Below are 22,853 nucleotides of genomic sequence, written 5' to 3'. Positions count from 1 at the left end.
GGCTGCCATAACAAATTAACACAATCTGTGGCTTAAAACAGCACAAATGTATCTTACAATTCTGTAAGTCAGAAGCCCAACACTGTTCTCAATGGGTAAAATGCAGGAGGTGGTAGTCTATGTTTCATTCTGGAATCTAGCAGAGAATTCATTTCCTTGACTTTTCCAGACAATGGAGGCTTCCCAGTTTCTTTGGCTCATGGCCCCCTTCACCCATCTTCAAAGCCAGCAAGGGCAAGTTGAATTTTCCTTACATCATATCACTCCAACCTTATTTCTGTCATCATATCTCCTTAGGTGACTCTGCCTTTTCCTCCCTCTTTTATTTACTTTTTAGAAGTTTTATTAAGAGAATTCATTTACCATACATTTAACCCATTTAAAGCAACAAGTCAATGATTTGGATTTTCTTCTTGTCTTTGACTTTCAGCATTTTTACTATTATGTGTCTGTTTGTGCATATCTTTGCAATTTCCTAATTGGAATTCCTTGAACTTCCTGGATGTGTAAGCTGGTGTTTTCTAATAAGATTGGGAAGTTTCCAGCCATTATTTCTTTGAATATTTTTTCCTCCTTTTTTTCTCTCCTCTCATTCTGTTCCATCCATTACATGTATATTGATACAACCTAATGGGTGTCCCACATTTCCCTGAGCGGTAGTTAATTTTTCTTCATTCTTTTTTTTTTTTTCTGTCTTCTTAAGCTTGCACAATCTCTATCAATCTATCTTCAAGTTTGCAAATTATTTCTTCTGTCAATTCAAGTCTACTGTTGACCCCATCTAGTGTACATTTCACTTCAGTTACTGTATTTATCAGCTCCAGAATTTCCATATTTTTCATTTATATAATTTCTATCTCTTTAGTGATATTCTATTTTTGGTGTGACATTGCCATCATATCTTCCTTTACTTTTCAATTCATAGCTCCCTTTATTTATGTGAACATATTTATAATGAGCACCTTGAAGCTTTTCCTGTTAAATGTGACATCTGGCTGCTCACACACACAGTTTCTGTTGCCTGCTTTTGCTCCAATGTATGTGCCCTACTTCCTTACTTTTTTTTGCATGCCTTATACGTTTTTGTTGCAAGCTGGACATTATAAATAGTGTATTATGGCAACTTTGGGTACTACTGGTCTCCCCTACTTCAGGACTGGATTATTTTAATGACCTCTATTTTCCCCACCTAATGTTTCTATACCTATGATGTTGCTCCTCAGGAAGGTTTTTGTTTTGTTTTTTGTTGTTTGTTGGTTTGTTTAATAATTTTCACTAGTTTCATTGTGGTGGGAGCCCTGGAGCTCCTCACACTGTCATGCTGGAAGTTTTCTTTCCCCCTCTTCTATTCTAAAGAAGATTATATTGTGCCAACTTAGATAATCCAGAACAATTTTCCTATTTTAAAGATCAGCTTATTAGTAAATTTAAATCCATCTGTAACTTTAACTTACTTTTCTATGTAATGTAACATATTTACAAGTTGTGGAGTTTAAGAAGTGGACATTTTTGTGGGGAGGGTGTATTTCTGCCTACTGCAGAGACCCTGACACAGCAAAAAGTAGTGTTGATCTATATTAACCATATCCTCATAACATAATGGTCTATATTTCAGATTAGCCTAAAGCATCACCAAAAGGGTCAGTGAGAATTAATACGAGCATACATTTTCTCTCCTTGTGTTAAGCCAGGCATATTTTTCTGTCCTTGTGTAATACGGGTGCTAAACATATTTACATGCCCCTGTGTTAAACAATACTGAAAGCAAGCAAAAATAACTTAGGTATTTATTCATGGGCATATTTATTTTTTAAGAAAAAACTGAATCAACTTTAATACCTTACTAAAACTCTTCTCAAGACTCATTATTCACTGTTCAAACCCATTAATTCATAAAATTTCCCTTAATTCAACCAGTTTCCTGCTTTGAAAGACCCATCTTAAAATCACTCAGCCCACATCATGAAATCCTAAACATCTCCTTCCCAAACTTTCAAAGGTTGTGACATTACTGAAGCTCTGTTAAGGAGTATGTGTGTGTGTGTGCGTGTGTGTGCACATGCATGTGTGTGTTTCTCCATTACTTACAAGAAGTCCAAAACACTAAGCTTTGCTTGATCATTTGATTTTTCTGATGACCATTTTTTTGAAATTTGACAGCTGACAATGAATCAAGTAGGTAAGTATAGACAAGATATTTACAGTGGGAAGTGTTAAAAGTTAAAAACAAGTGAGCCATACTGTGATATTGTACATTACCTTTTTGCATATTTGTATTAACAGTCTTTAAAATAGTGATATTGGAAGAAGAAAAATGATGCAATCATCCAAAGTACCCTAAAGTGCAGAAATAAGGGTTTCAGAGAAACATTAAGAAAAGCACAGATTTTTAGACTGTTGTTGCTTTTTTCTCCTTTGGGTTTCTATGATCTACCTATTGAGATAGAAAATATGTATGATTGTTTCTTTGCTTTGTTTTATTTATATATTTTGTCTTTCTCTTCTATCCATCTCCCTAGTAAGTTAACAGAAGTGAAATATATTTTTCTTTTTGCCACCATAAAGAAAGAGAAATTAAATAGTCCTGGAGTTTTTTTTTTTGCAGAGGGTTTCCACTGATTATTTAAATCAATATTCTCTGAAATATTACTACATTACTGTTGAGTACTATGTCCATGTGAAGTATACAGAATGTAAATCCTTAGACTTATGGAGCAGGAAGAGATCTGGATATCAGTAACCAACAGTTTTCAACCCTGGCTATAGGTTGAAATCACCTTTTGAAGCCACATCTCTTAGTGCTAGGCCTTGGTTTCTTCACAGATGATTCTGATGCACAGTGATAGTTTGGCAGTACTGATATAATTCATCTGTTAGATTTTTCATTTTGAGAAATAGAGATTCACAGAGGTTATGTTTTCATTCAAGGGTATCAAATTTGTAAATGGTGGTTGTGAAATTATAACACATTATTTCTGATATCAAAGTAAGAAACCTGATTAAATAAATCATGAAAATAAAGCTAATACTATAATCCATGCCTTGAGATATTTATTTTACTAGTTGATCTAGGTCATGGTTACAGTAGTTAGATTAAGTTGTTAGCCTTAAAATATACTGAGTCCTGTATATCAAGGGTCAGGAAACAATAATCTGTGGGCCAAATTGAGCCTGCCACATGTTTTTGTATGGCCTGTGAGCTATGAATTGTTTTGCATTTTTAATTACCAGACAAAATTTTTAAAAAGAATAATATGTGATACACATGAAAATTATATGTAATGAAAATTCAGTGTCTGTAAATAAATTTTTATTAGAAAATCCATGCTCATTCATTTCTGTATTGTCTGTGGTAACTTTCATGTCACAGATTTGGGTAGCTGTAATAGAGATCACAGTGTCCACAAAGCAGAACATATTTGCTATCTGGCCTGTTACAGAAAAGGTTTAACAACCCTTGCTTTTCAACAAAGACTTAAAAGCTCTGGATCTGTGCAAATTAGTGGGTGTGTGCAATTATGCAGCCTATGTAGTTGTTGAATGCATTCTTGGGTGTGCTCCTCTATTTGTTTAATGCCACTCATTATTCTATTTGACTCTAATTGTGTTGTTGCATTGATATGTTAAAGATTAACTATGCACTTATTCTAAATCAAGATTCACAGAAACGTGAAGATAAAGCAGAGAATAGAAGGCATGATGGTTAAAGATTTGATTTTCGCTTTCCTCTGGAGAAATTCTTAGGATTTTATGTGTAAGAAATTCAAGTAGTTATAGCAAACTTCCCAGAGGATGCATAGCTCTGCTGCATTCTTGTCATAAAGCTGACAGTACACCTATGCTATCCTGCTTGGAAAAAATGTGCTGATGTGCAGTGACAGTCGTTTGGGGTTTAATTGAGTAATAAGTATATATAATATTTGCATATGTCTCTAGTTGAGAAAGATAACTTCAAAACTGAGTGCTTAATGAGATGGTAGTGACTGTCACAAAACTGTGTGGGTCTCTGTCCCCAAAGCAAGATATTATTTGGTAACAGGTATAAACTATTGAAGGGCTCCCAGTACAAACGTAACTACTAAATAAACAATATTTGCAGTGATTAACATGCTATGGGATGATGAGGACAGGTTCCTGTTGATTATATGAACAGGAGTCAACTTGTTAACCATTAGGATCAAAACAACTACAGCAACAACAAAAGTAGTAACAATAGGGACAGCAGCAAATATGTATTTAGCTCTTTCTATGTGCCCAGAACTGTTTTAGGTACTTTTTAAGTTTTAACTCACTCAAATCCTCACAACAACCCTACACGGTAGATAATATTACACTGTGTGAGGTACACTGTACATCATATTGTACAGATGAGAAAAATAAAAAGCAGAGAAGTTAGACAGCTTGGCCAAGTTCACACAACTAGGCAACGGAAGAGTCTGATTTGAAATCAGGCAATCTGACTTCAGTTTTTGCTCTTAAATAGTATCTTTTACTGCTTAACAAAAACTACAGTTTATACAGCATTTATGCTAAACAATAGAATCATGTTTTAGAAAAAAAACAGAGATTCAAGTCATGACTTGTTTTCAAGGGATTTGAAAACACACATACATATAGATATAAGTAGATATATTTATTTTGGCTTTCTTAACTGAAAAATAGGAATTCTATTTACTAATATTGTAGGAGAATGGAACTATCTCTCAAGACATGGACAGTTAGGTATGTCAACTTTGTTAAGGAGAACAGAGGACTTTAAGCTTATATTAAAATGGTTACTTTTCCCCTTAATTTATTAAAACAATAGCTACTTTTCCCCTCTGCCAGCCTGAGCATAAGAGGATATTTCTCTGATCTTACCTGTGATAACCTGATAGAGCTCCTGGAGGTGAAACTCAAAGTGTGGGAGCCCCCTGGTTGGGCCTCAATAGTTTTAACTCTAGTTCACGCTGAACCTCCAGCAATCTAGCTTACCATAGGCTGTGATTCTTTGTACTTGGTTCTTTCTCCAGTTTTTCAGGTTGGCAGTGTACCCATGACCTCAATATTCTAATGGATATAAGAAAGTTGTAGATTTTCAGTTTTTTGAGTTTTTACTTGTGAAGAGGACAGAAGAGATGGCTTCCAAGCTCTTTACATTTGATAGCAGAAACCAGCTCTCCTTCACCTTTAAATCACCTACGGTAGACTTACTTGTGCCTACATTCATGTGAAAGTTCTCATAAATATTTTTGGTTTATAATTATAAGTTGGCATTTTTAAACATAGTATAAATTAGTAAACTATTTCAATATATTTCCAGTAATGCTTAATTTTTTTCTAGTTTAGACATTAAGAAAAATTTCAACTAGCAATCTCAACTTGGACTCAAAATTAAATATTTGAGCTGAATTGTGAAATATTCACATCTCTATACATGGGTTTAATCAGAAGAGTGATTTTCTTTCTTGAAATATTTTCCACCTTAATTTCTACATAAAATATATTTTTTCAATTTATAATTTAATTAGTAGTTATAACTATTAATCAAATGTATACATACATATATGTTTATATTTCTAGGTTCTTTATTACTTTTTCTTTCTTTGCATTCTCTAATTTTCACTCTAAATATAATATAGGAGCTCTATCAGTAACTACTCATAAAAACATATTCTAACTGATGAAATCAGCAAGGCATAGTTGCAATGCTGGTCATGCTTATCTTTTAGCTAACTGATCTCCTCTGAATTAACCTTATTCCATAAGACAAAGACTGTGATATCTATTTGGCTGAGTTGCTGTAAGAATTAGAAATTATACAGGCAAGTTCACTATCCACAATACTTGTCATGTTGTTAGAAATAAAATGAAGTGTGGTCACAACACATTATTGAACACATATATTTTATTAAGACATCACTAAAGTGTTATCCTCCAAGACTATTGATTGTCAGAAATAAAGGTTCAAGTGAAAAAGTTCACCTTAAAATTCAATGTGTTTATTTTCCTCTTAACAAACCTACGATGTCTCATGTACAATCTTTCTCCGTTCAATTTAATACAATGTAAACAAAATTCACCTCAGGGTAATGATGAACATTATTTCGTTGCCAAAAGGGTTTTTCTTCTCTGAAAATATGTAGGGTATGAGGCTTGCAACCCTATAATGAATCACCAAATGTTTTGCTTTTGGCCTAGTTGGAAAGCCACAGACATATTTATGAGATAACAGATAAAAAAGAACTGAGCCTAACATGCAATAGTTCTATGGAAAAAACAAATTAATGTTTTATCTTCCTGAATGTTAAAACTGTTAAGCATATAACTCATTCTGTTTTTGTGTGCTTTAGAAAAGCACAGTGCAAAATATCTTTTTATAGGTGAAGCAGAAATAGGTGAGCTAATGGTCTGGAAGATTTGTAAGGTGCTGCATCCGAACTGTTCTCTCTTAAGATGAGCTGGAAGTACAAGCCTGCACATTTTTCAAGTAAATTGGCAGAGCTATTGTATCAAGGGGATTGACACAGCAACACACGCAGGTCTTTGCTGTTTCAAGTTGTACTGTTGAGCTCAAATTATTTCATTTTCTCAAACTCTTTCACTGAGTCAGTTAAATTTTAGAGTAATATTAAAAAACCAAAAATGATTTTGTACATTCAAAACTGTTAGAGAAATAAAGACATATAAAATGGTTCTTTCTTCTCTCTCAGAACAAACATCTATATTCTAAATCGTATCTGTGTTACTAAAAAGTGCAGAAAAGGCTCCACGGGCTACTGCTTCTCCTGAATGATTATTATTCTCAACCCTAACTCCCAGAGTCCACACCTTTTTCACCTTTCCTGTTGGTTCAGTTTTTATCTTTCAGGATTTATAGAAGCAAGTCTTCCAGGTTAGATACCATAACAGAAATAAACTAGCAAGCCCCGAGATTAAATGGGACAGACATTCTTTATTTTATTATTGTAAGTTGTAGTGCTTTGAATATCTTTTTATACCTTCCCTACATCATCAGACTTTCTCTGTGTTAAAGGAAACAAAACTCAAAATTCAACCTCTCATCCAACCTGTGAGTCTTGAAAGTATTCTTGTCAGTTGTTCATAGGTCACTTCAGGAATATTATAGTCATGGTCGAAGCAGCTACTAACTCATAAAAAGACAGATTGCAGTTCTGATGTTTCACGTGATGAGCCTAACCTGCCAACCTCCAGTTTATCCCCCAAATTTTGTTCAACCGTTTGGACTGAAGCAGAATTAATTCTTCTTTCATTCTTCATGCATGCAACTGGAATTTACTGAACCATACCAGGTACTGATATGTGTATTGGTGATTAGTAGTGAGCAAAATACACATAAATCCCTGCTTGCATGGCCTTCATATTTTAGTAGGTTTGAGATCATGAACAAGAAAAATATATACCATATTAGGTGGAATTATGTGGTAAGTGGGCAAATACAGAGAGGAAACTAGGAGGTGTGGGTGCACAGGATTTAGCAATTGAAATAAGGTGACTGTGGAAGACCTCACTGAGAAGGTGACTTGTCAAATACACATATTTGAAGGAAGATTTCCAAGCAAAAGGAACAGCATGACAGAGACCGCAAAGTAGACAATTTTATACCATTTACTCCATGACAGTCCCTGAACTATTTATCAATTACTAGCATATCATGCAGTACTTCCTTCAGTTGAAAAGCCCAGTGTTTTCCTTCACTTCACAGATAAAATAATTTAGACAACCTTTAATAACACAGTGACCTTTATTCTGAGAACATTTTCTACTTTGTTTTCACCATCTTTTCCACATTTGCATAGTATAATATTAAATATTTTATTATACCTGTTCAGGAATGACTGAAATGAATGAATGGATTATTTTTATGTCTAGTGCTCTCTCTTTTTTTAAAAAGTATGGTTCTGATATGATTAAAAATTTTGTTGGCTATTCACTTCTCTTTTATATTAGTTCTATGTATTTTCTCTTGCTCTTAACATCTTTCTTTGTTCTAGCTTTCCAACCCCCAAAAAGCACTCAACTACGGATTCCTGTTAAAAACATTTAATTATTGTATTTCTATCTCAGCCAAAGCTGAGGAGGCAAGAAAGGAGTGTTGAATATTGGACAAAGTTCACTCCTTCACCTAATCTCTGTCATTCAATATCTGTCTCATTTGGTACCAAGCAGCAGAACTGGAATTGCTAAATAACAAATTGCTAAATTCTAACAAATTTCTGTTGTGTCATCACCTATGTCATTTTTTTTTCTCTAAAAGTCAAAGTGATAAAAATCAGTGAAGCACTGGCAAATGACACTGCAGACTTCACCACCTTTAACTGTATAAATCTCTTCCTAGGTTTTAGATACTCATTATAAATCGTATCAGTCAATAATACCTGTTATAAATAGAGTGAATATACAATTTATCAAACAAGCTGGAATTTTTTACAAGTTAACCATAGATGGGAACTGTAAAAATTAAGCCACGATAACAGATATGAAGCAGAACCATGTAAAGCAAAACTGGACTCACGTTTACTCTACTTATATTACATTTAATAAAGGTAGTATCACATAGCTGCTATCAGATCAGGTTCTAGAATCACAAAGAACTGAGTTTGTATCCCACTGTTTGTGAAACAGCTGTAGGACCTTGGAGAAATCGTTTAACCATTTTAAACCTTATTCTCTACATTTGTAGAGTGTAACTATCTATAGTATTTTTCCCATAGGATTGTCCTGGAGATTCACTGAGGTTATATGTATACAATATTTAGCTTAAAGGTTATATATATGATGCATTAAAAAATAGAAACACAAGATTTGTGAGACACTTTATATTAAAATACTAAAATGACTTATTTTAAAAATGGACTAAAAATCATAAAGACAAAATGCAAAGTGTATTAACAAGCATAATGATACTGAAAATTGGCTTTGATTTCCTGATTTAAAGGTAAATGACTAGATAACAGAATTAAAGATAATAATATATGACAGACATTGTTTTAAGTACTTTATAAGTGCTAATTTAATTATATCAACAACTCTATGAGGAGTTACTGAGACACAGTGTTCAGAAACCCATACAAGATCACCTAAATAAGAAATTGGCAAAGCAGAGATTTAAATCCAGGAAGTTTTGCATCTTAACATTTATGATATATTCTTGTTATGAACAGAAATGAAAAACCATACATAGCAAAATTAGAAATATAACAAAAAGGTACTTTAAAAAAATCTGTCTCTGTTTGCAGTGAAGGTGGAATAAACGAAAAAAAAAAATTTTCAAACTAGAAAAAAAAACACCTAGAAAACCAGACAAAATATATAAAACAACCATTTTTAAGATATTGAGCAACAGGCAAAAGGCAGTATAAGAATGTGATTCTTGAATAAATAAAAACAAATGAGATGAGCCCCATTATTGCCCTAGCTTATGGCTTTGATAATTTCCAGACTTAAATGCAGAACATGGAGAACCAATCAAAGCTTAGAGTGCTTTCTGAGTTAAGGAGACAGAGTCTGGAGTTTGGAAGGCCAAGGTGGATAAAATGTACAGTGCAAAATTCTAGAGAGGAGAGAGATTGACAGAGAGTGAGCACTGGATATTTGTGTTGGGGGAACCCCTCATTTTTGTCTGAGAACTGAACTTTACATGCATAAGAGGGCACTATCTGAGGTTAGGGAAAGAAGTATTGGAAAGCAATAAGTGGAATAATGCTTGTAGCTCACAAAGAGTTGGGAAAAGTTAGTGTCCCAACCAGACAAAGTGGAAAGACTTACAATACAAAGGGCATAGTGTATAGACCTCAATATGTAGATAATATTGCATTAGTAATAAGGACAAGTTAAATTTATACTGTTTGTCTTGACCATCCTTGCAAAGCTTAGTAACTGATTCACTTTGTTATAAAGCAGAAACTAACACACCATTGTAAAGCAATTATACGCCAATAAAGGTGTTAAAAAAAAAAATCAAATAAATAAATAAATAAATAAGACAGGAAAAATTAAAAAAAAAAAAAAAAGCAAGTCTTAAAAGGATCAAACTTATCCCAAGTATCTTAACTGCATCTCAGAACAAAACCCAACAATATTTAAAGGACTCTCAACAATACCCAAGAAACAAAAACATAAAATTCATAATGACGTATATCCAAACAAAAACTAACAACCGTGAAAGGAAGTAGGCAAATATGATCAATACTCAGGAGAAAATGAAGCAAATAGAAGCAAGCCCAGAATTTTAAAAGATTACAGAATTAACAGTAAAGAACATCAAAACATCTACCGTACGTGTAATCCATATTTTCAAGATGATATAGAAAAAATGAACATAATGAGTAGCAAAATGGAAGATGAGAAAAGAATAAAATTGAGTTTCTAGAGATGAAATAGCCTATCTGAATTGAAAAATACACTGGAAGATATTAACAGGAGATTAGAAACTTCAGAATAAAAGATCAATGAATATGAATACATAGAAATAAAAACTATCCAAATGAAACACAGAAGAAAAGAAAACCTGAAACAAAAATACTAACAGAGCTACTACATATGAACAGATCTTTAGAACAATATCAATCAGCATATTATACACATAACTGGAGTTACAGGAAAAAAGGTGGACAGAAATTTATTTGAAAAAATAATGGCTGAAATTTTCCAACTTTCAATGAAAACTATAAACACAAAAAACCCAAAAAGTTAAAAAAAATAACAACACCAAGAAAACTACATCAAATCTTATAAGAATGAAATTGCTGGAAACCACTAATAAAGATAATATCTTTGAACATAAAACCAGAGCAAAAGAAACAAGGAACAAAGATAATAAAACCACAATCAGAAAGTATGCAAGCTGAAAGACAATAAAGGAGTATCTTTAAAGTACAGGGGGAATGAAAAACCAACAGCTATCAACTTAAAATTATAATCTATAAAATGTATCTTGAAAAGGAAGGCAAAATAAAGACTTTTTCAGGAAAAATTGCTGAAATAATTGATTTCCAGTACACATGTATTACAAAAAATGTTAAATAAAGTTCTTAAGGCAAAAGAAAAATGTTACAGTCAACTAATTTTGCATATGTATATGCATATATGAATATATATGAAAAAGGAGAATGAGCCAAAGTGGAATTTATCTAAGAAATGCAAATTGTGCTAACATTTAAAAATCAAAAATATAATTCACTATATTAACACACTAAGAAAAGAACACAAATTATATTAATAAATGCAGGAAAACTTTGATAACATTCAAGAAAAGAACTCTTAGTATACTAGAACTAGAAAAACACATCCTCAGCCTGATAAAGGAAAACTACTAAAATCTTGCACATTGTAATGCTGACTGTTTTCACCTATTTTGTTTTCTCTCACCACTTCTACTCAACATCATGCTTAAGGAAGGTCATGAAAGTGAAAAAAGACAAGAAGAGAAGGAAAAGTCATACAAATTGAAACAAAAGAAGTAAAATTGTGTTATTTGCTGGTTATGATCACATATGCAGATAATTCAGTCGAACTGTGAAAAAAAAATCTGCTAGAAATTATATGTGAGTTAGGAAGTCCATAGTGTACTACTAGGTCATTAGACATGTATCAATTTTATTTTACATACTCAAAGAAAAATGGAAATTTAACAGTAAAAATTTACCATTTATAATTTGAACAAATATGTGAAAATGTTAGGGGTAAATTTAACAGAAGTTGTTCAAAACCTGTACATGGAAATCCACAAAGTATTACTGAGAAAAATTAAGGAAAACCAAAATAGAGGAATAAACCATGTTCAAAGATTACAAGACCTAATTTTGTTAAGATGATATCAATTCATCTATAGATTCAAAGAATTCCAAATTAAAACACCAATGGGATTTTTTTTTTTTTGGTAAAAACTGTCAATCCAATTACAAAATTTCATGGAAATTCAAGAGATCTAGAATAACCAAAATTTTGGGGGAAAAAGAATACCAAAGTGGAGAATTTAGACTATCTGCCTTGAAGACATTGTGGAATGGGTTTAAAATTGACATGATCAATGGAACTGTATACAAAATCCATATATAGACCAATAATTGTATGTTCAATTGATTTTTAACAAAGTTTTAAAGGCAGTTTGATGGAGGAAAGGGTAACCCCTTTAACAGGTACTACTGGGACAGTTGGATATTAATGTGCAAAAATTTAACCTCAAATCTAACCTTAAAATATATACAGAATTTAAACTCAAAATGAAAGATCAACCTAAATGTAAGGGAAATATTTATGAATCTTCTAGAAAAAAATAAAATCTTAGCTAACTTTGGTCAGGCAAAACATTCTTAAAACATAAAAAGCATAAAATAAAATGATAAATTTAACATTTTTTACTCTTTAAAAGACAGCGTGAAACCAATGAAAAACAAGCCATAGACTGGGAGAATATATTTGCAAGTTGCTTTTCTGAAAAAGAGTTTGAATCTAAAATATATCAAGAACATATCTTTTGTGTCAGCATAAGAAAAAAAGAAAAAAAAATAAAGATAAAATGAGAAAAGGATTTCAACAGACATTTCACCACAGAAGCATGTTTAAAAATACTTGATAAGATTAGTCATTAGGGAATAGCAAAATAAAACCACAGTGAGTTAGAACTACATACATATTGAAGCGATTGATATTAAAAAAAGACTCTGTTTGAATGGATGTGAGCAACTAGGAAAACAGTTTGTTAGTTTGTTTTAAGATTAAACTTGTGCTTTTTATATGACCCAATAATTCCATTCCTAAATGTATAACAAAGGAAAATAAAAACCTATAACTACACAGAGATTGCAGTGAATATTCATGGTAGCATTATTCATAACATCCAAATAGGAAAGAACCCAAATGTCCTTCATATGATGAATAGATAATTTGTAGATATTTATCCAATGGAATACTACTCAGCAATAAGAGAAAATAAATTATTGATATAAACATCAACATGAACACTTTGCTAAAGCATTACGCTAAGCAAAAGAAGCCAAACACAAAAGGCTGCATACCATATGATTTTGTTTATACAAAAAATATTTTTAAAAAGACAAAATTATTATTTTAGAAAGAAGATCAGCGTTTTCCAGGTTAAGAGATGTGGGGAGAGAGCATTCACAGCTAAAGGGGAAGGAAATGAAATTTGGGGAGTGATGGAAATTTTCTGTTAGTCACTATCAAATGTATGCATATATTGACTTTTACAGTGAAAATTGGTAAATTTTAGTGTATTTAAATTGTGTCTCACTAAGGCTGATTTAAAAATCTGGGTAAAGTAATATAAAATATGTAGAGGTGGCTAAAGACATATCTAACAATAACTTATAATAAAATGTACAAATGAATATGCATAGAAAATTAACCTGCTAAACATTTAATAAAATTATCATAAGCTAGAATTTCTTAATGAGAATTTTAAAGTTAATTCATAGTCATGCATACTAAGTATGAATTCTTTACTATTAAAATAAGCTAGAAAACTAAGCAATACCAGTGACGTTGACTCAAATAAAAATAACAAGCTTCAAATTTATTATGTCTCAAATTATAAATAAAAATATTTTAAAAGTAAAGTTTAATGAGGTTGATGGACCTAGAGTCTGTCATACAGAGTGAAGTAAGTCAGAAAGAGAAAAACAAATACCATATGCTAACACATATATATGGAATCAAAAAAAAAAAAAAAAAGGGTTCTGAAGAACCTAGGGACAGGACAGGAATAAAGACGCAGATGTGGAGAGTGGACTTGAGGACATGGGGAGGGAGAGGGGTGGGCTGGGACGAGGTGAGAGAGTGGCATGAACATTTATACACTACCAAATGTAGAATGGATGGCTGGTGGGAAGCAGCTGCATAGCACAAGGAGATCAGCTCGGTGTTTTGTGACCACCTAGAGGGGTGGGATAGGGAGGGAGGGAGGGAGACGCAAGAGAGAGGAGATATGGGGATATGTGTATACATGTATACATATGGCTGATTCACTTTGTTATACAGCAGAAGCTAATGCACCACTGTAGAGCAATTATACTCCAATAAAGATGTTGGAAAAAAAAAAAAGTAAAGTTTAAATACAAAAGAATTATTAATGGAAAAGACCCCAAACTTAATACAGTTATGAATTGTTTTAAAAGATAATGTATGGGTTTTAAAGTACATCATTAATTTTAAATGAAAATAGAAACAAGTATAATATGCCATAGTGTTATTTATGAAAGTGCTATCAAAACTCTTGTCATTTTGACAGATCATTTGAAAATGTAGCAAAAATATGTCCAAAATTGCTGAAAAACTCTTTGCCATCTGGGTAACATCGAAATAAGTAACGAAAATTTTTTTATAAATAAGAGAATGTTAGAATATTTTCATATGGCTCTGAAATAAATAAATCAAAATAAATTGGAAGTAAATTAAAGGATATTAATAAAACTATATAGTCATTGCCTACAATATAAAAGTACCTACTAATATCTTAAGCTATTGAACTGCAATTCTACCTGAAATTTGTAAAATGTAGTTGCTCAAATTGTAGAATTGAAGGCTGAATGTCCAGGTAGCATGTGTATGGAAAAGCCAGGATTGTAACTGTCTGGGACCCTCAGAGACTGTTTGATTCTGTAACATGCATCCCTAATCATTACACTGTACCAGTCAACTTTCTGGAATGCTAATTGGACATATTTGGCCAAGTTGAACAAAATTCCAAAATGAGCTCTTAATAAGCCACTAAATTTTTAAATACTTATTATATTTGAGAGATGATGGAAATGGGTATAATATTTTTGAGCAAATCTTATTTTTAATTTTTTCATATCGCAACATGGCGTCAATGCACTTTCACAATTTTCACATTTGATCCTATTTTCCACCAAATTTGTTCATTAAAAGGGTAAGAGGAAAATAGAAGGCTTCTTGCACTACTCACACACACAAACATTAACCAATAAATTCTAAGACTGAAGTATTAATTCAGTAACTGGTGCCCTTGACATGAATGGAATGTTAATCAATAAAGAGAAATCTAAAAATCTACTTTTCCGTCCATCAAAGTCATTGATGTTGATTTCACCATTCTTTGAGAATTCCATGTTAATTCTTGCTTCAAGACTTCACTCTTGCCCTTTCCAAGTTCTGGATCTTTCTTGTCCTTTTCTTATACTTTCACATTAGATTTTAAGGTCCATGGGGAGTGCCAGTGTATCTCATTTACTGCTTTAATTCCTAAGACAAGTATTGAGACATAATGGGGGTTAGTTAATTTATGTTGATTGGAAATACATATACTTATCCAACTGTAGTACTTGAGGGAACAATAAGTTACAAAGGATAAAAACAGAAGAGCATTGAGAAAACCAAGCCCAAACATTCATGTTCCAGAAATCCATTATCAGCTAAGAAGAAAATTTTATAAAACAAAATTTTTAATTGTTGGCAACAGTAACTGTCATTACAGAAATAGCTAAGAGGTATGTGATTTGCTCAATAGCTAGTGATAGCTTTTGCATCAAAGTCTCAATAATATTCTAAGCAAATAATTTTAATAATTCAGATATAGACTTATTGGTTTGTTATTTACTAATGTGGAAGATTTGATCAAAAACATTGATTATAGTATTGACATGGACATTTTGAGGAAGACAACATAACAAACTAACATGTTCATTTGAAATGACCATTACTAGATGGTAATTAAGTAATCATAACGTTTTTGCAGAAGCAATTAGGAAATATCCTGATATATGAGCAGGCCTTATTTCTATTAGGAAAGACACAGATTATATACCACTTTATGGAAGATATTTTAGCAAAAAAATAAGTCCAGAGCACTGTACATTAGAACTGTAGGCCATATTACAACCTCGTCATGAAGTGTAATGGAGTTGTCATTTAAAGACATATTTCCATATTTCTAAAGAAAGTGATAAAATAATCAAAGATCTTTGACGTTGATATGCAGCCAAAAGTGAGATCATCAGGAGAAAGACCTCAGAACAAGATTAACAGTCATGAACAAGGTGAGAAAGTGATATTAAACCTTTTCATCCTGGAAACTTCACTGAGAATTCTCCACCCACCTTGTGTGAGAGCACATGTAACTAGGGCTCTAACAGCAGCAAAGTCTCTGAAGACAGTGAGAATGAGCTACTAAAAACATCATTTTCAGGAATCTGGAGCTTCAACCCTCACTAAGCTATTTAATATGAACTCTTATTTAATTTATTCTAACAATACCAGAACTAAAAGTATATTGTGCCAGATTCTCATATTACAGAAACTGTCTCAATTATGCAAAACCTTTTCTCTTTTTCTGGATCATGTTTTCAATCAACTCCTGGACTTCTGCAGTCAAGGCTACCTCAGGATTAAAGGATGAGACACACAACATTGCCTACATGTCTTAGTGATCATATACACTCCTTTTGTTTAAGAATGCTTAGCTTGCTTTTGGCTAATAAGCAGATTTAATGTTAATATTGCTATTTGATCAATCTCTGCATTTTTGAAAAGGAGAAGGAGACCACCCTCCAAGAAGTCAGAAATTACTCAGAGATGACATAGAAAAGGCAGCAGTGACATAGAGCAAATATCTGGCTCATTCAGTTTGAGTCAACTGACTTTTTCGTAATAATTTCTCCAATGTTTACCCTCTTTGAAGGGCATTGAGAGGATTTCAATGCGAATAAGTGTTGTTTTCCCTCTCCTTATTTAAAAATATTATTCAGAAATTATATTTGGAAGTACAATGGGGATATGCATGCCCTTGAATCTGTGATGTCCAGAAATCACGTTATTAACATTTTTAGTGTCTATAAACCAAAATAACTGGCAGGAGAAAGCAGTTCTTTCATGGATATTAATATACATGAAGTTTGTTCTTATATTTGTTTACCAGATATCACTGAGAAGGTACCAGGAACTGCACTAAGATGGGGCAATGGAGGTGAACGAGAACCAAGTACTCTGGTCCTCAAGGAATTCCCAGGCCAATAAGATTTAGACAGTCAAATTCCCCATGGCAGTGCAGGCTGCTGAGGGTCACCATAATCAGATTCCAGTATGTGATCCCAAAGTGTGAGAGGAGTTGTGCTCAGGTGAGCTGTGCTAATTCAGACTCTTCCTCTTCACTGTTCTTTCTCTGAATGCCCTAATCAACCACTTATAAAATTATCACCATGGGAAAACCTACATATGAAAGAGAAGTAGACAAATTTGGACTCAATATAATTGTTAAAGTTGGTCTAAAAATAGAGGTAGCACTATTGATTTTTTTTTAATGATCAGTCGTTTTTCTCTTTTAGCATAGATTTTTTAAAGTGGTTTGAGAAAAAAAAAAAAAATAACAGCAAATTTGAAAGCCTGAGTCCCAGTGCCTTCCAGGGACCAGTGTGCTATGATAAAGCAATCTGTTCATGGACCTCAGACTACATACACCGAAAATACCAAAGACACTCTTCAGTCTTTAAGGTGAGAGATTATCTTTCACAAAGTATGTTTATATGTTTACTTCTTGGAATGTAATCTCTATGAGAGCAGGAATCATATCATTTGTTTGCTGCTATATTTTTAGCTTCTATTACATGGTGGTACATAAAACATACTGTTGACAGATTGACTGACTGACATTTAGGAGCATCCATAGACCAAATTAATTAAAAATCAAAGAAGCTTATTTTGTTTTTTTTTTAATTTAGTTTCTTTGTATTAGAATTCTCCAGAGAATCTGTTTCTCTGGAGAACTCTAATACAAAGAGATTACAATATATTATATGTATGTATAATCCATATATCATATATAATATATATATCCTATAACCAATAGAATCTACCTATTTATCTATCTATCTATCTATCTATCTATCTACATATCTATCTCCTGAAAGAAATATATTGTAAGAAGTTGACTCACATGACTGTGAATGCTGAGAAGTCCCACAATCTGTTGTCCAAAAGCTGGAGACCCAAGAAAGCTGGTGGTGTGGTTCCAGTCCAAATCTATAGGCCTGAGAATCAGGGGCACTGATGGTATATGTTCTAGTTTAAGTTTGAAGGCCTGAGAATTAGATAGTTTATGGTGTAAATTCCAGCCTGAGTCCATAGCCCTGACAAACAAGAGGGAGGAGTGTCAGCTGGTGTAATTCCCAAGTCTGAGGGCAGGATAAGACCTATGTCCCAGCTCAAATATTCAGGCAGAGAAAGAGAGAGAGAGAGAATTCCCTCTTCTTCTACCTTTTTGCTCTATTGAGGCCCTCAGTGGATTGGCTGATGCTCAGTCACACTGGGGAGGGTAAACTTCTTTAGTCAGTTTACCAATTCAAATGCTAATCTCTCCTAGAAGTACCCCATACCCCAACAGACATAGCCAGAAGTAATGTTTAATTAAGAACTAAGGGGGAAAAAAGAGAGAGAAGAAAAATGAAGTCACTAAAAAGAAAATGTAAGCAGTCAAGAAAAAATTTATGAATGGAAAGTGAAATAGTCACATGCAACATGGTATATAATTAAGATATGCCTAGAAAAGAATATAAGTTGAGAATCAAAAGAGAAAGAGAGGAGCCCTGAAAATTTAAAACACACACATGTAATAAGATGTGCATAAAAATGGATTTGAGAAGTAATGTAAAGGCTTTGGCATAAATAGCATAACACTCTTCACTAACAACAGTACATGTGATGATGAGAATCAAGTCTCTTGTCTAATAATGCATCTTATCCACTACAAATAATTTTTAGCAACCATTATCATAAGTTTGACCCCAAAGAGTAAATAATAGAATATTACCTTTCTTTGTAAAAATGAACCAGAAAGCTACCTAAAATATCATGAGAGAAAAGGGAATAAAACTAGAAGAATTGTATAACTTATTGTAAAAATGACCCTCTTTACCTGCATCTATGTCCTTTTGCCAATGTGATTTTATAGCTACTTCCCAAAAAAGGTGTAGTCAACTTTCCCTCTCTTGAATCTGGGCTAACCTTTTGGCTTGTTTGGACAATAAACCACAGAAATACATTTCTGGGCCTAGGCTTTAAGAGGCAATACACACTTATATTCTCTTGGAAACATGGCAAGCTGCTATGAGCTAGCTTTTGGATGATAAGAAACATGGGTGGCCCAGTTAACCACTCTACCTGGTTGACCTCTCAGAGGAAGAGTCGTTTGCTGACCAACTGCTGACAGCAAATGTATATACGAGTGAACCCAGCCAAGATCAAAAGAACTTCCCATCCAGATAGTTGACCCAAAGAACAGTGAGCTATTTAAATGGTTTCTGTTTTAAGCCACTAAGTTTTGGGATAGCTTGTTTAGAAGCAAAAGCCTACTGATAACACAGATTGTAAATATACTTTGTTTACTTGCATACTATAGAACTGTCTATCTAAAAACATAAAACCTGAGAGTCTACTGACTTATTAGAATTAGTAAGAGAATTCATAAATTTGTTGCATATAAGATCAATATAAAATTTCTATAAACTAGTGCTAAACAGAAAACAAAATTTTTAAGAAAAAATATACTATTTACTATAGGAACAAAAATATAAAGCAACCTAGATAAATCAAATCTTTTTGGAAACATTATTTCACATTCATTGGCTTTTGCAAGAATTAATGTCATAATGAAGTCAATGGTCCCAGAATTAATTTATAAATTTAATGTTATCCAATTATAATCTCATCAAGATTTTTTGTGGTACTTGGCAAGCTGATTCTAAAATTTATGTGATAGTACAGAAGCCCAAGAATAATTAAATCAATGTTGAAGAAGTAAAAAAATGTGGAGGCTATCCAGATAGTTTAATTCATTATACAGTTAAGAAAGGTGAGTGTGTTTTGCAAGTAGACAAACACAAAATTAACTGAGAAATTCAAGTTTGGAAAATCAAAGTTATTTTTAAATATAAATGAATACTTATTACAAATCTCAAATCATTACACATAAAATGTTCAATTCTATTTTATTAGTGTTGATTAGCTACAAATTATACTAATGTAGATTGCCAACGAATAATCAGTATCAAGGCTGCAAAGAACAAAGAGTTTTTTTGGGGGGTCTCAAGAATTGCAGTTTGGGAGACACATATTTGGGTAAAACCAAAAGAGTGTTCTGGGGAAGAGAAAGAGTCAGGTGTTTATAAAGGCAAAAGCCACAAGGTTGTTAAAGTTGTCTGGCAGGAATTATCATTGACAGACACAAAAAGGAAAAAAAGAAATATTTGTCCTTAAGAGATAGGCTGTCACAAGTTACTTAGGGTAAGGGTAGGATAAGTATCCTGAGTTTGTGGAACATTGTGCTGATGTCTGGATAACTGTTTTAAGACATTAAGTGGTCAAAAGTTTAGATCGTATCTGGGCTGAAACATTCATAAGTCACACTTCCTCCCAGTTCCATTTCAGAGAGCTCTTTTAGCGATACTGACTCCATTTTGATTTTCCTTTCACAAGATACACTGTATCTTTTACAATGTTAATATGATGTCACCTTTTATAGAATGAAATACTGTCAGATTTAATTGATGCCTAATGTACTTAATAGAAAATCCACTAGAGGATCCACTAGGGATTTAATTTTTCTATACTTTGTAGAACTGGCTGAGACCATTCATGAATGCTTGATATTAATTGGGATCAGGGCTTGAGATTGATGATGATTTCTAGTATAAAAATTAAAGATATCGTATCATGATTATTTTCATTGTAAGTTGATAAACCAAACTCAAAATTTCTTAAGCAAAATAAGCATGCAATGATTGCCTTATCCTTAACTGAGAAGTCCACCTGAAGGGGGCACTTTCAGCTGGGGGTTCAAACGATGTCATCAGGGCTACTTCTCACTTGCACTACCTTTTTCTGCATCTTATGACTTTACTGGTCTTTTTTATTTCTCTCCTCCATCATATAAATAAGATAAAGAATCTGACTAACCTTGGATCATGTGCTTGTTGATAGATCAATCACTGTGTTCAAGCATGTGGGGTGCCATGATTGGCAGACATGGTAGGGCTATTTGTTGAAAAGTCTTACCAGAATCACACTAAATAAATGTGGGAATCCTCCCACGCCAAAAAAAAAAAAAAAACAGAGAGAGATTGAGCAAACAAAAATAATAGACAATAAATCTTCTAATCTGTATTATGCATGTCTTTTTATTTTGATGCTTTGACATCTTGGGCCTTTTGGACACTGGGACTGTTTGTCCCAGCCTTACCTAAATCCTAGAGATAGAAGACAATTTACCAGGGAGTGTGTCTTTCATATGCCAACTATCCAATCCATAGTCCTCTCCTCCAGCCCTTAATGGGCTTTTACACTTCCAGCTAGGCTAGCATTACCCTGCTCTAATCACCTCAGAGGGGGTACCAGGCAACTGAGAGCCCACTGAAATTATTCAAACTAGCCAATTCTAAGCCTACCTGACCTACCTCTCCCTTTTCTTCCTTTGGAAACCACAATAAAGGCTCTTACCCATGTTTTCTTCTTGTTCCTTCTGCTTCCTGACTGACCCTGGTTCCTCCTCATGTGTGGCATGGTGTGGCATGCCTCCTGTTTCTAGGGAACTGTGCATATAAACCTCTTCCTTCATGACAGTCATTTTCATGTCTGCATTCTTTATTAATTGAGTAATACAGATCCTGGGTATGTTTTAAAATATAATCTAATATGCTTATTCTTTTAAAGTCAAATTAATTAATCAATTCATTTATTCATTTATTATTTTATTATTCAAATGATACTTATTGAGTCCTTAGTTTATCCTAGATGCAAGTATTATTTCTGTAACTTAGGTATTGAAAACCATCTATTGGTTCAGGTTCTTCAAATACACTTTTCTTCCATTATCCCGGTACTAGTCAGGATTTTCCAGAGAAAGAGAATCAATATATGTAGATATATAGAAAGAGATTTATAATGAGGAATTGGCTCGGTAAACATGGAGGATGAGAAATCTCACAATCTGCTGTTTGCAAGCTGGAAGCAGAGGAAAGGAAACTGTGTTCCAGTCCAAACACAAAGACCTGGGAACCAGAGGAGGCAATGGAGTAAGTCCCACTCTGAATTGAAAGTCCCCAGAACTGAGGTCCAATGGTATAAGTCTAGCTCTGAGCTGAAAGCCCAAGAACTAGGAGTGATTATGTCCATGGGCAAGAGAAGACAGAGGTCCTTGCTCAAGCAGAGAGTGAATTCATTCTCCTGACTTTTTGTTCTATTCAGGACCCCATTGAGGGCACATCTTACACACACTGCTGAGGAAACATCTTCTGTAATCTGTCTGTCTAATTCAAATGTTAATTTCCAAAACTCCCTCACAGACACACCCAAAAATAATGTTTTACCAGTTTCCTTGGCCTCCGTTAGCCCAGTCAAGTTGACAGAAAAAATTAATCATCACAATCCCTAAGTACCTTCTCTCTCTCTCGTTCCTTTTTTTTGAAGTTATGAGTCTGAATATTTATTACCTTTTCTGAAGTATATTTGACTTAAAATATTATATTACTTTAAGTTCACAATATAGTAATTCAACATCTTTATAGATTACACTCCATAAAAGTTATAAAAGATTGACTATATTCCCTGTTCTGTACATTAATTACACCCTTGCAACTTATTCATTTTATAATTCATAGTTTGTAGGAGCAAAATAGGTGAGGGAATTAAGAGGTACAAGCTACCTAAGTATCTTCTCTTATAGCATCACTTAATTTATAAGATATTTAAAGACTTTGAAAATTGTAGAATTTTCAATAAAAGAGAAAGAGTGAGTTAGAGAGAAAGAGAAGGGCTCAAAGTAAATGGATTAATTAAAGATTTTATTTATTTTTTGTTTTTAGTTTTGCATGTTTGTGGTTAGT

The sequence above is a fragment of the Balaenoptera physalus genome (genome assembly GCF_965194825.1).
Source record: "Balaenoptera physalus genome assembly, chromosome: 4".
NCBI lineage: Eukaryota > Metazoa > Chordata > Mammalia > Artiodactyla > Balaenopteridae > Balaenoptera > Balaenoptera physalus.
Note: the sequence above shows the minus strand (reverse complement) of the source record.